Genomic DNA, 15,555 nt, shown 5'->3' with positions numbered 1-15,555 from the left:
AATGTCCCTTGTTCTCATTTAATTGATAGAATCAATGCAATTCCATTGAAGAAGTATGTAAACAGGGTCTTTATTTTTTCTTTTGATCCGTTTTAAGTTGTAAATTTTTCTATGTGGGAAAGATAGACAAATGTCGATATGTACTCTATTTCCAAACTGCCAGCTGTATATGAAATTGTCAAAAAGTTGGGTTTTTTTAATCTTTTTGGCAGGTTTCAGTGTGAAATGTATAAATATATAGTTTTCCCAAAAATATTTGTTTAAGGTTTATAAAGTCTTAAGTTTTTAACTTTTGCAATACTGAAGTACAAGAATTAAAATAGAGAATGGAAATGGGGAATGTGCCAAAGAGACAACAACCTGACCATAGAAAAAAAACAACATCAGAAGGTCACCAACAGGTCTTCAATGTAGCGAGAAATTACACATTTCCATTTAACAAATGCAACTTTTCTTTCTTTTAACACATAATACTTTTCAAAAAAAGGAGATTTTGTATGATGGCCAATAAGACAATCCTCTATCCTAAAATCAAATATTGATGATGTTAGCAATTATAGGTACATGTACAGCCTTCAACATGACATCTTGGTACATGCTTCAAATTCTGAATGCTTAGTGTTTCAGTGGCCTAGAATATAGATTTCACTATGATGGCGGAAATTCTAGAATGGTGGTTTCACTTTGACTACGGAAAACCATTTTTAATGAATTATTCAGAAATACAACAAACTACCACATTTACCTTAATATTTACTGAAAATTCATTCAGCTGGATTCACTACACGATTACAAGCTAGGAAAATCGGCCCAAAATCTGACTGTCTAATTTATAAATATATATGTTCTACACAATTCATACACACTTCTAAAAATATCCCAAATGAAGAAAATACCTGAAATTCAATTCAACTATAACTATTGCTTTTTTTCCATTGACCAACTAGAGATAGTATAAAAAAGAAGATGTGGTATGATTGCCAATGAGACAACTGTCTACAAGAGACCAACATGATAGACCTATCCAAAAGTTAAGACTTCTTTTTTCTTACAATGTACATGTAGCTACATGAACCAATAAAAAAAATAATAGTTTGTTTCTGAATTTTTAATTTGTATTCCAAATTTTAGTCTTGTGTTGATTGTATACATTGTACATGTCATTCCAAATGTTGGTTTTCTGCCCTCTAATCAGCTGGGCAATTTGCGCAATTGTTTCTGCATACATGTAGTTGGTATTGGTAATCTTTTCTACTCTAGCTCAGTCAATATAGTACACTGGATATGTAGGATGGCTTGTTTCGAAGCTAAGACATTTTCACATATATGTGGTTAAATTTTCGGAATACGAAGTGCGATTTTTTTTTCACAACAATTTCTTTGAAAATTTAAAACTTTGAATACATTTTAGTTTTTACATATTTATACTATGATCCTCTACTTTCCAGATCAACACAAATGGTAAAGCTCAGTCACTTGTTAAAAATGAAACATTTTCAATATCACTACAGAGACAATTTTTGTTTACACACAACTTTTGTGTTCCTCATTTGATGCCGCATTAGTTCCTCATTTGGAGGCGCATTAGGAATATTGACCCAGCAGGTCTTGTGTTGGTTTGAGATCTCTGAAAAAAAAAACATAAATTATAAAATACAAAAAAAATAAATTGATCCCAACCTATGAATTACAGCAGTTCTTAATAAGAATGTGTCCCCAGTACACGAATGCCCCACTCGCACTATCATTTTCTATGTTCAGTGGACCGTGAAATTGGGATAAACCCTCTAATTTGGCATTTAAATTAAAAAGATCATATCATAGGGAACATGTATACTAAGTTTGAAGTCGATTGGACTTCAACTTCATCAAAAACTACCTTGACCAAAAACTTTAACCTGAAGCGGGACAGACGGACGAACGAACAGACGGACGAACGGATGCACAGACCAGAAAACATAATGCCCCTCTACTATCGTAGGTGGATCGTAGGTGGGGCATAAAAATTATCCTGTGTTTAAACATAATCAATATTTTTTCTATTGCTGGTCCTATAATAAACTGCAGATTCATAATTATGTTGTGTTGTTCTAAGCCCTTTTTAAAAAAAAAAATCCCAGCACCGACATAATTAACAAGAGGCTCTCAAGAGCCTGAATCGCTCACCTGGTAAACAATGCCTTATTGAACATATTGAACCATGCCAGGCAAACATGTACAGCTAACAATTCTTCAATATTACAAATATATATGACTTACTGTTTGTAAATAAAGAAAATGAGACCAAAACACAAACACTTAAAACTTAGCAATGGACTGTGAAAATGAGGTCAAGTTCAAATAAAACCTGCGTAACCGACATATAGATCATAAAATATTTTCATACACCAAATATAGTTGACCTAATGCATAAAGTATTAAAAAAATAGACCAAAACTAAAAAAGTTTGACCACTGAATTATGAAAATGAGGTCAAGGTTAGATGACACCTGTCAGCTAGACATGTACACCTTACAATCATTCTATACACCAATTTTAGTAGACCTATTGTATATAGTATAAGAAAAACAGACCAAAACACAAAAACTTACCCCTATGTTCTATTTAAAGTAAGGGGCGGCCATGTTTTTTGACGGATCAAAAATCGAAGCACACACTTTGTGCAGGATAATCTAAGGAACTATCATGCTAAGTTTCATCCAAATCCATTCAGTAGTTTCAGAGGAGAAGATTTTTTAAAGTTAGCAAATATGATGAACAAATTGTGAAAAATTGTCATTAAAGGACATTTACCCCTTAAGTGGTCAATTGACAATTTTGGTCATATTAACCTATTTGTAGATCTTACTTTGCTGATCATTTTTGCTGCTTACAGTTTATCTTCATCTATAATAATATTCAAGATAATGACCAAAAACTGCAAAATTTCCTTAGAATTACCAATTAAGTGGCAGCAACCCAACAATGGTTTGTTTGATTCATCTGAAAATTTCTGGGCTGATAGATCTTGACCTAATGAACATTTTTACCCCATGTCAGATTTGCTCTAAATGCTTCCGTTTTTGAGATATAAGCCAAAAACTGCATTTGACCCCTATGTTCTATTTTAAGTAACGGCGGCCATGTTTTCTGACGGATCAAAAATCGCAGGGATCTCCATGGATGAAAATTGAACCATGGAGGAACTTTCACCATTACAAACTGTGTCTACGCTGTACAGTGTAGCGCGATCGGAAGTATTTTATCCCTCCATACAAGGAATGGTGAACATGCTAATTCATTGCTTATTTAAATTATATTTATTTTAATTTTCATTATAGAATTAGAAGTATCAATATTTTCATTTATTGCCGTTTTTTACCATTCAAATGCCAAGTCTTCATGGTCCCCCCTTAGTCGAGAATGACCAAAAGCTGTCATGAAGGTCTCCATGTAGATTTCTTGTATTTTTGGTTATTGTTATGAGTTAAAAATCATATGATGTGGAGCTTATTTTTCATGGACACTGTCAAATTCAGAACCCATTACCGGTATGGCTGATTTGCAGCAACAACAAAACGATTCGTACGGGTTATGTTAAAGGTTAAAGAGATTTGTAAAGCAAACGTTGACAAATGAAAAGGTTTATAATGACTTTATCTGGCAAATTGATGCTGTGCAACATGCATCTTTCGAGTCTGAATAGAAACCGGAAACGCGGATGTATCAATTTGATTGTAATATACGAAATGAATTCGGAATTACGATACGATATTTTTTTACAGGAAATATTTAAGTTTTTACTTTTAAACTTATAAAGTAATCCTAAAATATCGTTACAGCAGTACTCGAGTTATTTGCGATGAAATAATATTTACTGTTTTGCGTCTTGTACTTCTTAAGAAAAGGGGGATGCTGATTGCGTAAGTCAAAATATCCTAGTTAAGCACGTGTTCGACTTGTTAAACTGTTTTCTTTGTAACTGGATTATTAATTTATTTATTTAACCTAAATTATCATAATCATTTGCTGAAACTTAGTTGATTAATTCGACAAATGGATCGTCTATCCTCAGATAGTATTCTCCTGCCTGGTTTGTTGATCTACCTGTATACAAGCTCAGGTACAAGTGATTAGCGATCTTAATCCGGATATCCCTCAGGCGTTAGAACTGTATTGATTATAACATAAAAAGCCCAAGGGTTATGCAATTACATGCATTTGATTATAAGTGATAAAAAAAATGGCGTCGGGCTACAAAAAACGATGAAGTTTTGAACGATGGCGGTAGACATTTTAACGATGGCGCAAGACAATTTAACGATGGCGCAAGTCATTTGACGATGGCGCAAGACATTTGAACGATGGCGGAGCGCCATCGTTAAACAGGCCATGGAGATCCCTGAATCGAAGCACACACTTTGTGCAGGATAATCTAAGGAACAATCATGCTAAGTTTCATTCAAATCCATTCAGTAGTTTCAGAGGAGAAGATGTTTGAAAAATTGTTAACGACGACGACGACGGACGCCAAGTGATGAGAAAAGCTCACATGGCCTTTTAGGCCAGGTGAGCTAAAAATTAATAAGAACAACACTCCCTTTGCATTTTGGTATTTCATACACAACCACCCCCAAATAAAATTTAAGAAAGAGCTTTCCCTGGGGGAGAGGGGACATAATATTTTCTGGAGCAACCACTGATTATTCTACAAATAATAATGAGTCCAAATAATTAATAAAGGAAGTTTGGTTTCACAATATTGTCATTTTTCAATTAATTTAAGATATGCAAAGGATTCTACCTTAATAAATTTGGAATGTACATTGATACAACAAGACCTCATAGCATATGCCAATGAATGCAATCTATAAAATCAACAAATTATAATTTGATTAATAAAATTAATATAAGAAGAATGTGTCCATGAGCCACAAATGATCTTATCAAACTTAATTTAAAGGACATATCTAGAGAACAGTAAAGCGGATGCTCTCCAAATTCAAACTCTCCGTTTTATGATAATAAGCGTTGTGTATGGTTTGCATAACATGTGGTTTAGGCAAACGTTAGATAACAGAATCCAATTTTGAGTTCAATGTACATGTATGTACGTACAGTCACTCAGTTAAGGAGGACAGAAAAAGAGCTGATCAACTGATGTATACCCTTTTAAAATGCTTAACTGTTACATGGTTACTGCAGATTCAAGATTCAAGACACATTGGATCTGTGGATTTATATACAAGACTCTGGAAAAAAAATTAAAAATACATTCAATTATCTTTTATATTCTTCAGTCTGTTTCATATAAAAAAGAAGATGTGGTATGATTGCCAATGAGACAAATCTTTACAAGAGACCAAAATGACACAGAAATTAACATTTATAGGTAACCGTACGGCCTTCAACAATGAACAAAGCCCATACCGCATAGCCAGCTATGAATGGCCCCGAAATGACAATGTGAAACAATTCAAACGAGAAAATTCACCGCCTTATTTATATAAAAAAAATGTATGCATGTTAGTCCAACAAATCTTTAGAACAAAGTGACAAATTTAAATGCATTCCAAAATTCATATGTTTTATGATTGATTACAGCATTGTTTCTGATCACATATTTAGTGATTGTACATGTAGCTCGTCATTGATAAACATGTAGATTTCATACTATAAATTGTACAGCAAAAAAGATGTCCCTATGTACTGTTTTTAACACCTGTAAACTGGAAACAAGAAAATTTTACCCAACTTTCAAGGCTAGATCCTAGTCTAAATCATTATGACACTTTCAAGACTTGGAAGGCTGTTTTTGATTTTTTCCTGGGACGCCTTCCTACAACGACCTAGTCCCATTACGACAACTTTCATGGCTATCTTAATTTTTTTCTGTGACGCCTATATTTTACAACATCTTTATTGGCACAATTGTCTATTTCCATGTCAGACCTAGTGATACAATGATTGATCGTTTGTTGCTCAACATCCAGTGGCAAATATTTCATGCATGTTAGCGACAACCCCTAGTGATATATGCAGTATTATCATTAATAGGCCGAGTTGGTAATATGGCAAGTTTGAAATGTGCGGAGTTTGTAATGGACCCAGATATCTAAAGTGCTGAGATGTTTAGCTTCACATTTTCTGATATTGATAACATGGATAAGACTTTTATGCTTCAATGATTATCAAAAAATAACAGAGCAAAAGACACTTGTAGAACTAATATATAGGGATAGTAGCTCTTGTCACAGATAGAAAACAAGTACTTGTGGTTGTGCACCCCTCCCCCTTTTTTTACTTTCTACAGTTATTACTTATTTTTAATTGCATATATCTTCAGAAACAACACAAGTTAATCAAGCAATTTGATAAATGGATTTAAATAACACACATTATTGCTAAAATATCTTGTATCAGTGCAATATATTGACAATATAAGAAAAAGTCATCTAAACCAGATATTATTATCGGTAATGAAACTTGGCTAAACAAAGATGTATTATCTTCTGAAATTTTTCCAAACACACTATTTGAAGATGTATTCCGAAACGACCGGGTCGGAAAAGAAGGTGGAGGTGTATTAATCGCCATTAAAAAAGGTATTATTTGCCAAGAAGTATATAAAAGCAAAAATGTAGAACTTATTGCTGCCCAAATTAATATAACTGATACCAAATCCTTAATTATTATTTCTGCATATAGACCACCAAATAAAAATGATTTAGACTATCTAAAACAAATGATCATTGAAATTAATGAACTTAAGTTAAAATTTAAAAATTCCACCTTCTGGCTTGGTGGTGACTTTAACCGTCCAGACATAAAATGGCCGGAGCAAAATATATCTGGCTCAATGTATACTAAGGAGCTGAATGAAGCATTTATAGATATGCTGAACAACTTAGGCATTGAACAAATGGTTGATTTTCCAGCTAGGAAAGATAATATCCTTGACCTTTTCTGCACAAACCAACCTGCATTGATAACAAAAATAAAATCTATACCAGGTATATCTGACCATGATATTGTATTAGTGGATGCAATCTGCAAGCCCCAAAGATCTAAACAATCACAACATAAAATTTATTTATGGAAAAAGGTTGATATTAAAAAGATAAAAGACATAACATCTCATTTTATATCTGAACTTATATCTCAGGCTAATGAAAATTTAAATATTGACCAATTATGGAATAAATTCAAAGAAGGTAGAAATAGAATAATAGATGATAATGTACCAAACAAAATAACTAAATCTAAGTACACCAACCCTTGGGCAAATAGGGATATAGACCATTTATGTAAAAAACAACGTAAAGCTTACAACAAAGCTAAAAAAACTGGTAAACAAGAACATAAAGATAAATATAAAAAGTTAAAAGCTACTGCTCAAAGAGAAATAAGAAGAGCCCAGAGCACGTACATGCAAGAAATAATTAGCCCCCAGTTAGAAGAAAAACCTAAATCTGTCTGGCAATTTATTAAAAGCAAAAAAACAGAAACATCTGGAGTGTCACCATTAAGAGGAAAGGATGGTTTATTATATAGTGAGCCGAATACACAAGCTAACATCCTAAATGAGCAATTTAAAAAGGCTTTTACTACCGAAGATACATCCTCTATGCCAAATAAAGGTACTAGTCCCCACCCGACTATGCCAGACATATTTATTAGTAATAATGGCTTATTAAAATTACTTAAACACTTAAATCCACACAAAGCCACTGGCCCTGATAATCTGCCAGCATATTTTTTACATAATTTTGCAGAAGAATTGTCTCCATTTTTGACATTCTTTTTCCAAAAATCTATTGATACTGGTAAAATCCCAAATGATTGGAAGCAGGCTAATGTTGTACCAATATTTAAAAAAGGTGACAAGCATGTTGCAAAATTCTAGAACACATTTTAACAAGCAACATAATGAAACATCTTACAATTAATAATATATTAAATGATAGTCAACATGGGTTTAGAAGTAAAAGGTCTTGTGAAACCCAACTTATCATTAGCATACAAGATCTTGCAAAATCATTGGGATATGGTAACCAAATAGATGTCATACTTTTAGATTTCTCCAAAGCTTTTGATAAAGTCCCCCATCAAAGATTAGCCCAGAAATTAGAATTTTATGGTATTAGAAATCAAAATTTAAATTGGATAAATGACTTTTTAGCTGACAGGCAACAGCAAGTACTATTAAATGGTGTTAAATCTTCAAAATTAGCTGTTGACTCTGGTGTGCCTCAGGGAACAGTTTTAGGCCCAACATTATTTTTCCTCTTTATTAATGACCTACCCGAACATGTAACTTGCAATGCAAGACTTTTTGCAGATGACTGTTTATTGTATAGAAATGTAAATAATAGTTCTGGTGCACAATTACTTCAAAAAGATTTATCTAGTTTAGTAAAATGGGAAGAGGACTGGCAAATGAATTTTAATCCAGAGAAGTGTTATGTAATTCATATTTCTAAACAAAGTAAACATTCCTCTTTTGATTATATATTGCACAATCATGTTTTAGAAGCAGTAAAAGACAGTAAATATTTAGGCGTAACTATAAGCCATGATCTTGATTGGGGAACACATATAAACAATATTACTTGTAAGGCAAATAAAACCTTAGGTTTTCTTCGTAGGAACCTGAAAAACCTTACGTACACATCACTTGTCCGTCCAGTCGTCGAATACTCTTCCCCTGTCTGGGATCCGTACAAAAAACAACACATCACTCAGGTTGAGCAGGTACAGCGTAAGGCAGCCAGGTTTGTCTTCAATGATTATAAAGACAGATCACCTGGTGCAGTTTCAAACTTAATCAAATCTTTGGAATGGGAAAATTTAGAAATAAGAAGGAAAAAAGCTAGATCAACTATGCTGTATAAAATAAATTGGGGGTTAGTTGAAGTTCCTAAGGACAATTTAACAATATCTGATAGACGCACTAGGGGGAAACATAAATTTAGGCAAATATCTACAAATAAAGATTTCTATAAATTTTCATTCTATCCTCGCACTATTGCGGACTGGAACTCACTACCTGACGCAATAGGTATGGCTGACACCCTGGAATCCTTCAAAAGTGGCATATCCACTCTAACACTTGAAGGATCCACTACAACTTATTAAACTATAAAGCCACTGTACATAATGTATATATGATATTGTTAACGATTTTTCATTGTCATATTATTTTTAAATTAAGTCCATATGTACATAGCACACAAGTTCCGGGAAGTTTTACACTCCTACCTAGGAGTCTACTCCCGTATTCGGAAGAAGAAGAAGTATCATATTTCAACACGGTCACGTATTATAACAGACTTGAAAGAGGCACCCAACAGGGTAACAGCTGTTTTATTTTCATCAATCAAACTTGTTTTTATCATGGAGAACCTATTTGGTGTAATGTGCAATCATTATTTTACCTTTTTCTTTGTTCTTGAATCTGGATCAAGCTAAATTTTCCACTGCAAATTCCTCACTGTTTTCAATAAACAGCTGCGCCATTAGCGCATGATACGCCCGACGTCTTGTGTGGAAGTTTTATGCAATAATCATAAATAGTTTCTGAGGAAGTTTTAAGCAATAACCATTTATTGTTTTTGAGACACGGCGGGACATGTGACCCCCCCCCCCCCCCCCAACCTGTTTTTTTTTTTTACAAATATCACTAAAATAAAATTTTGAATCAAACCAAAAAGTATACAGATCTTTAAATTAGTATAACAAAGAAGTGTGTACAGTTTCAAGCAATAATCATAAATTATTTTTGAGATACAGCACGACACATGTAAAAAAAAACCTCCCCCTTTTTTACAAAATACTCAATAACTCAAAAATGAAATTTTGAATCATCACCAAAAAGTATACAGATCTTTAGATTAATATAACAAAAAAGTGTGTAAAGTTTTAAGCAATAATCATAAATTGTTTTTGAGATACGGCGCGACATGTAAAAAAACCCTCCCCCTTTTTTATAAAATACTCAAAAACTCAAAAATGAAATTTTGAATCATCACCAAAAAGTATACAGATATTAAGATTAATATAACTAAGAAGTGTGTAAAGTTTTAAGCAATAATCAAGAAACGTTTTTGAGATACGGTGCGACATGTGAAAAAAAAAAACCACACCCCTGTTTTAGTTACAAAATGCCGTAACTCAAAAGGTTTAAATCTTATTTTCACCAAAAAGTATACAGATCATTTGACCATCATAAGAAACAACTATTTCAAGTTTCATGAGATTTGGATAAGTCGTTCTCAAGTTACGGTGCGACATCTTTACGCCGGACAGACGGACGGACACCGGACATTTGTATACCATAATACGTCCCGTCAAAATTTTGACGGGCGTATAAAAATCAAGCGGCAAAAGTGCGCATGCTCAGACTTTTCATAGTATGCAGCGGTAAAACCCGAGTACTGCTGAACGTTACACTAATCAAATCGTGAAAAACGATTATGAAATCCAAGTGATAAATGATGACAAAATTTTAATGATATATTAAACAATAAATATTCATATAAAATACATATATTAGAACATTAAAATTGGATTTTATAATATTTTCTTTGACATCTTGGTGCAAATTATGTCTGCGGGAAAAAAGGGGGAGGGGGAGTTTTTTTTTAAATCGAAAAAATCGTAAATATATTCTAGTGAAGGTGAATGATCGATACATCCAGGAATACTCATTATGACATACCCCAAAAATTCGTCCCATTAAACCAGATTTTTACAATGTATTCACTACGTTCTTATAATGTCGATACGACGTAATAAAATGTTACGTCGGATTATGACAGTTCTAAGCACGTTGTCACAACGTAATAAAATGTTACGTCCTGACAAGGTACTAAATTTACGTGAATCCGACGTAATTTTAAATGCGTCTGTACGTCTGCATCCAACGTTGGATTTCTACGTTCCCACAACGTTGGTACGACGTAAACTCACGACATGACGTTCAGACGACCATTAACCGACGTCGGGAGTACGTCGTGTGTTTACTGGGACAAACGTGAAACCTGACGGCCTGATTTATGTTTATATTTTAGCTCAAAAGACACATTAAATGTTGTAATGACATTAACCATGGCGAGGCTATTTTTTTTTTTAAATATACAATATCAACTAAATTTTTAATATAGATTCAATAAATAATTAATTTTGTACAAGCACCACACAACATAAAAAAGTTGAATCACTTTGTCTTGTAGACTGTTTCAGATCTGATGTCTGGAATCGTTCTAACGGAATCACATTCTGCACATGCGCTATCAACAAGAATCATATTTGATTCCTAATTAACAAGGTAACAGTCTGCTGGTAGACATGTCATCCTATCTGGACACATGATACTGATTAATACTAGACCGACACACAGATATTTACTATGCAAGTTCACAAGGTAACAATCTGCTGGAAGACATATCATCCTATCTGGACACATTATACTATTTAGTACTGAACTAACATACAGAATTTTAACGTGTAATTTCACAAGGCAACAGTCTGCAGGTAGATATGTCATCATATATGGACCCATTATTTTGATTAGTACTATATCGACACACATACTTTTAACGTATTAGTTACCAAGACATGTCATTCTTTCTTGGTACATTATACTGATTGGTGCAAGACCGACATGCACAGAACTTTTACGCGTAGTTCACAGTCTGCTCGTAGACATGTCATCCTATCTGGACAAATGCTACTCATTAGTACTAAACCGACACGCAGACCTTTAACGTGCTAGTTCCCAAGGCAACAGTCTGTTGGTAGACATGTCATCCTATCTGGACACATGGTACTGATAAGTACTAGACCGAAAGGTAGACTTTTAACGTACAAGTTCACTAGGTAACATTATGCTGGTAGACATGTCATCATATCTGGACACATGCTACTCATTAGTACTAAACCGACACGCAGACATTTAACGTGCTAGTTCCCAAGGCAACAGTCTGTTGGTAGACATGTCATCCTATCTGGACACATGATACTGATTAGTACTAGACCGAAAGGTAGACTTTTAACGTACAAGTTCACTAGGTAACATTATGCTGGTAGACATGTCCTCATATCTGGACACATGCTACTCATTAGAACTAGACCGACACGCAGACTTTTAACGTGCTAGTTCACAAGGTAACAGTCTGCTGGTAGACATGTATTCCTATCTGGACACATGCTACTCATTAGTACTAGACTGACACGTAGACTTTTAATGTGCTAGTTCACTAGGTAACAGTCTGTTGGTAGACATGTCACCCTATCTAGACATACTATACTGATTATTACTAGACCGACATGCAGACTTTTAACGTGCTAGTTCACTAGGTAACAGTCTGCTGGTAGACATGTATTCCTATCTGGACACATGATACTCATTAGTACTAGACCGACACGCAGACTTTTAACGTGTTAGTTCACAAGGTAACAGTCTGTTGGTAGACATGTATTCCTATCTAGACACACTATACTGATTATTACTAGACCGACATGCAGACTTTTAACGTGCTAGTCAGTTCACTAGGTAACAGTCTGTTGGTAGACATGTCATCCTATCTAGACATACTATACTGATTATTATTAGACCGACATGCAGACTTTTAACGTGCTAGACAGTTCACTAGGTAACAGTCTGTTGGTAGACTTGTCATCCTATCTAGACAAACTATACTGATTATTACTAGACTGACACGTAGACCTTTAACGTGCTTGTTCACAAGGTAACAGTCTGCTGGTAGACATGTCATCCTATCTGGACACATTATACTGATTAGTACTAGACTGACATGCAGACTTTTAACGTTATTATAGTTCACTAGGTAACAGTCTACTGATAGACATGTCATCCTATCTGGATACATGAAACTGATAAGTAATAGACCGACAAGCATACATTTAACGTGGTAAATCACAAGGAGACAGTCTACTGGTAGACATGTCATCCTATCTGGATACATGATATTCATTAGAACTAGACCGACAAGCATACATTTGACGTGCTAGTTCACAAGGAAACAGTATACTGGTGGACATGTCATCCTTTCTGGACACACTAGACCAACATATATATAAAAAAATATTTATTACATATCTTATATAAAAAAAAATTATAATATTTTATATAAAAGATATTTATAAGATCATGAAGATATCTTATGTTAAACATTTTTATAAGATATCTTATATAAAAAATATATTATAACATATCATATATAAAAAATATATTATAACATACATTTGTTGTATCTTATTTAAAAAATATTTATAAGATATCTAAAATACTTTATAAGATAACTTTTAAACTTTAGAAGATGTCTTATGATATCTTATCAAAGCTAGATTATATAAGATATATTACATATTATATGAGATATCTTATATATTATATTATATAAGGTATCTTGAAGTAAGAATAAAAGGAAAAAACGGCTTGCCATATATGTTTCTGTACCAAGTCAGACTATGTTAACCATGTGTTGTTTGTTGTTGTTTATCTTTGTTTGTATACTTTGTTTAATCCCACTACATGTTGTTTCTGTACCGAGTCAGGCTATGTTAGGGAGCTACCATCTGATTTTTATGGGGGGCTAGGGTGAAATTTGAAAAAAGGCAGGACGGGAGTTTTGAGTAAAAAAAAAGGCAGGATGAGCAACTTGGCAAAAAAAAGGCAGGATGACAAGTTATGTAAAAAAAATCAGGATACACTAATAAAATAAAGGCAGGACCGATTAGAGTGAAAAATAGAAAGGCAGGACAGAGATTACAATTACAAAAAAAATGCAGGACAACATTTTTCATCCTAGCCCCCCCCCCCCTCCCCCCCATAAAAATCAAATGGTAGCTCCCTTAACCGTGTGTTGTGCGTTGTTGTTTATCTTTGTGTGTATAACTGGATTAATCCCACTGTATGTTGTACCTGTACCAAGTCAGACTATGTTAACCATGTGTTGTTTGTTGATGTTTATCTTTGTTAGTATAACTGGATTAATCCCACTGTATTTTGTACCTGTACCAAGTCAGACTATGTTAACCATGTGTTGTGCGTTGTTGTTTATCTTTGTGTGTATAACTGGATTAATCCCACTGTATGTTGTACCTGTACCAAGTCAGACTATGTTAACCATGTGTTGTTTGTTGATGTTTATCTTTGTTTGTATAACTGGATTAATCCTACTGTATGTTGTACCTGTACCAAGTCAGACTATGTTAACCATGTGTTGTTTGTTGATGTTTATCTTTGTTAGTATAACTGGATTAATCCCACTGTATTTTGTACCTGTACCAAGTCAGACTATGTTAACCATGTGTTGTGCGTTGTTGTTTATCTTTGTTTGTATAACTGGATTAATCCCACTGTATGTTGTACCTGTACCAAGTCAGACTATGTTAACCATGTGTTGTTTGTTGATGTTTATCTTTGTTTGTATAACTGGATTAATCACGCTGTATGTTGTACCTGTACCAAGTCAGACTATGTTAACCATGTGTTGTTTGTTGATGTTTATCTTTGTTTGTATAACTGGATTAATCCCACTGTATGTTGTACCTGTACCAAGTCAGACTATGTTAACCATGTGTTGTTTGTTGATGTTTATATTTGTTTGTATAACTGGATTAACCCCACTACATGTTGTTCCTGTACCGAGTCAGGCTATGTTAGGGAGCTACCATTTGATTTTTATGGGGGGGGGGGGGGGGGGGGGGGGGCTAGGATGAAATTTGAAAAAAAGGGAGGACAGGAGTTTTGTGTAAAAAAAAAGGCAGGATGAGCAACTTGGCAAAAAAAGGCAGGATGACAAGTTATGTAAAAAAAATCAGGATACACTAATAAAATAAAGGCAGGACCGATTTGAGTGAAAAATAGAAAGGCAGGACAGAGATTACAATTAAAAAAAAATGCAGGACAACATTTTTCATCCTAGCCCCCCCCCCCCCCCCCCCCCCCCCCCCTCCCCCCCCCATAAAAATCAAATGGTAGCTCCCTTAACCATGTGTTGTTCGTTGTTGTTTATCTTTGTTTGCTTAACTGGCTTAAACCCACAAACATGATGTGCCTGTACCAAGTCAGGGTATATTAACCTTGTGTTGTTTGTTGTTGTTTGTCTTTGTTTGTATAACTGGTTTAACCCCACACACATGATGTGCCTGTACCAAGTCAGGGTATGTTAACTATATATTGTTCGTTGTTTGCTATCTTTGTGTGTATATCTATTGTCTGAAGAATCGGGTGAAGGAAGTTTAATTGTTGTTTATGGTAAATCTTGGTATCTATTATCCGAAGAATTTTCGGGTGTTGGCAGTTCATAATGAATACGCGTTTGAGTCCTATGAATAGTTATAAAGATATGAAACGATAAACAGACACACTGAGTGCTATTCTTTGTGGTATGTGGACCCCACCCCTCTTTCCCTAAACGCACACACACACACACAATCAGACTAAAAGTTGAAGTAGCAGGTGCACAACTTAATGTCCCTACTAAAGACCAATCTTTGCTAGTTTATGGGCATTACGTCACTTTGTTTTCGAGGAGTTCATTTGCG

The sequence above is a fragment of the Mytilus edulis genome, chromosome 12 (genome assembly GCF_963676685.1).
Source record: "Mytilus edulis chromosome 12, xbMytEdul2.2, whole genome shotgun sequence".
In the NCBI taxonomy this organism is placed as follows: domain Eukaryota; kingdom Metazoa; phylum Mollusca; class Bivalvia; order Mytilida; family Mytilidae; genus Mytilus; species Mytilus edulis.
The sequence above is the reverse complement of the archived record's forward strand: the minus strand, read 5'-3'. Positions refer to the sequence as shown.